Below are 3300 nucleotides of genomic sequence, written 5' to 3' on the forward strand. Positions count from 1 at the left end.
CACACAGGTCAGGCAGGGGTGGCACACAGCAGCCACACTAGTTAGCCATAGAAGCCAGGCGGTGGTGGTGCATACCTCTAATCCCAGAACTAGAGAGGAATATAAGACAGGAGGAGACAGGAGCTCAGGGCTCAGTCTGCAGCCTGAGGTTTGGTGGAGAGCGTTGCAATCTGCAGTCACATTGAGTACAGGATCACCCCTGTGTTTGTCTGAGGTAAGACCTTTCTAGTGGTTTGGCTACTTTGCTTTTCTGATCTTCGGCTTGAACCCCAGTATCTGTCTCTGAGTTTTTATTATTCGTGCTACATTACCAGAACTAGATAACGGTTGTCAGGAGGAGATGGGATGTGCCTAAGCAGGGGCAGATCAAAGGGACAGACTGAAAGGCACAAGCAAGCTACAGAAGCAAAGGTTCTACACTTCCGTCCCACCCACCACATCTTAACCGGTTCCCTCTCCCTGGTTCCCAAGGGAAGAAGTGGGGGAGGTTCTAGCTTCACCCCTTCGGATCTGCTTGGAGTTTGCATCCAATCAGATAGTACTATATTATGATCATATTGAGGTATGGTTCTACAAGAGAGAGACCGTGTTCCCAGTGGATGCAGTACACCGAACTGTTCGCTTCCATTTTGTGTGTAAGAAAACGTGGTCTGAAGTAGGAGTATATGTCAGCCCTTGGTACAGCTATTGAGAGACCCATAATTCTGAGAAATAAAAGAAACAATTGGGGCAGGGGAGTTCTTACTTGTCTAGTTCCCCCTCCCAGATGTTGAAAATAAGGAAGTTCATGTTGGCAAGCACACAGAGAAAGGGGAACAGTTGAGCATTATAGAAGAGGGTATAAGTCACACACAATTATACAGATTTTTACAGAAAACCAAAATTAAAAATAGAACCACATGTGACCTAGAAAACTCACTACTTTCCTGTATCCAAAAGAACTAAGCCAGTGTTTGGAAGAACTATCCTCACTCCTGTGTTTGTTGCACGCTAGTCACAATACCAACAAAGTGGAAGCAACCCAAGGGTCTCTTACCTGAGAAACTAAGTGTGCACGTATCATGGATCATTTTCAGCCAGAAAAAAAGTGAAATTCTGTCATTTGGGGCTGGCAAGATGGCTTAGTGATTAAGGGCACTTGCTACTCTGCCAAGGAACACGAGTTCAGTTCCCAGAATCCAGGTCAAGAGGTTCAAAATCACCTGTAGCTCCAGCTCCAGGGGCTCCAGTGTTCTGTTCTAGACCCATAGGAACCTGCACGCATTTGACATGACACACATACCACACACACAGAGAGACACACATTCACACACATAGAGAGACAAACACATGCACATACATATATACATACATACATACACAGAGGGAGGCACACAAAGATACATACATGAACACATACATATATATACATATATACATATATGTGTATATATACACACACACACTGCACACAGACAGACACATTCATACACACAGACGCACACACACATTTAAAAAATGAAACCATTATTTCGAGACCATGGGTGGAACTGTTAAGTTGCAAGAAATAAGCCAGGACCACATGATGTCTCTCATACCTGGGATGAGAGAACAATCTCCTAGAAGCTGAGTTCATTTCTTTGTTTAAAAAAAAATGTGCTTTATAAAACTACTCAAAAAGTGTTAAAAATTATTTAATCCCTAACCTGTTAAAGCCCTGTCCTGCGACCATGCAGCGTACCAGAAAAGGCAAGGCAAGACTGGTGGCTTTGTTAAATGTGTGGCTGGCCGCCAAATCAAATCTCTTACGTTCTCTTTTTTCTTTTCTACTTTATTAAAATATCCTCATGGCATTTTTTTCCTGGGAGTCTCTCATCCATTTTAGGCATCTCTCTTGGCTTTACCTATTTGGTCCTCACCCCAGGCCATTCCGGGATTGTGCCCTCTGTGGTGGCCTGTGCATAGCATCTGTAGATGAACAACTTCTCCTTATCGGTTGTCATTGTCATCAATATTCAGAGGGAACCATGGAGAGATGCATGAGGATAGTGTTGAGGACGCTGGTGGAGATGCCGAAGGACTCTTGATGGCAATGACTGCTGGCTAGGCCACCCACTGCGTTCAGTTATAGAACATCACCTCCTAAGCCATAGTTTCCTTCCATACAATGCTAGATGTTAACAGCACCTGCCTGAGCTGGCTTGCTGCACCCTCTGTGTCCTGGCCAAGAGATCATGTAATCAGTCCCAGCCATCTCAACAGACTCATCAGTTACCAAGGGAACTGGTTTCCCTAAGAACCGCTTTCCACAATCCCCACCCCCCACCCCAACCACAGGACTAAATTCTATGCCCTGACTTAGGAGAGTGAGGAAGGAGGGCTTGGATGGGGCTCTGGGCTGGGACGGATCCGGGTACAGAGGTTGACTCCTAAGTTTCCAGTCCTCTGTCTTCTGGGCCACACCTTGCAAGAAAAAACACTATTTATGAAAACTGAGGTAAAGAATTTTAAGCAGAAACCTGAAGGGGATGAGAGACTCGCTAGTCTCCCAGAGTGTGTAAACAGGAACAACTTCTTGGGCTGAGCTGCCTGCACCTCTAGCCTGCAGTTTGAACTCAAAGGTGGTTTCCATGGAGAGATGGCTGGAGGAAAAAAGGCAGGAACCCAAAGTAGGTCAAATGCTTGTGCTCCTATGCCTGGGCACGGTGTGCAAAGGAGTGAGGGAGGCTCCTGGGCTGGGCTCTGCAGGGCATATGTGCTGCGGTGACCCACTGAGAAGAGAGAACACCCAGTTCCCTGCCCTCACTCTCATCCGTGTGTCTCAGATCAATCGTTACGATACTGCAAATCCAGCAGTGGGTGACCTGAGATCCTTGGCTTACCACGTGGCTGATCTTAAGAGTAATGATAAGGAAGATTATTGGTATTGCTGGCCCCACTTCTTGTCCATGGCCCACTAGGAAGAGCCTCCACTTTTTTTTATCCTCTCTTGCGCCACCAGACTCTGAAAGAACCTGCTGCCCCATTAATTGGCTGAATTATAAAGGCAGCTCCTACTGTGTTTTTCAAAGACATGCTGGTCGGAAGCAGCAAGTCCTGGCCATTGAAGAACACCGACCTCGTGGTTATTACTCCCAGGAGGACAGGTAGGGGCTTCTGACTTTTGGTTCCCAAGACTTGCTGCATTTATGGGAATGGTCCTCAACCTTGCTTCACATTAGAGTGACCCTGGGAGCTTTAGGAACCCTGACCAGCTAAACTGACCTCAAACATTGTAATGGAGTTGAGCACTGGGATGTCATGGAAACCGAAGGTGTTCAG

Source organism: Microtus ochrogaster, chromosome 7 (genome assembly GCF_000317375.1).
Source record: "Microtus ochrogaster isolate Prairie Vole_2 chromosome 7, MicOch1.0, whole genome shotgun sequence".
Lineage (NCBI taxonomy): Eukaryota > Metazoa > Chordata > Mammalia > Rodentia > Cricetidae > Microtus > Microtus ochrogaster.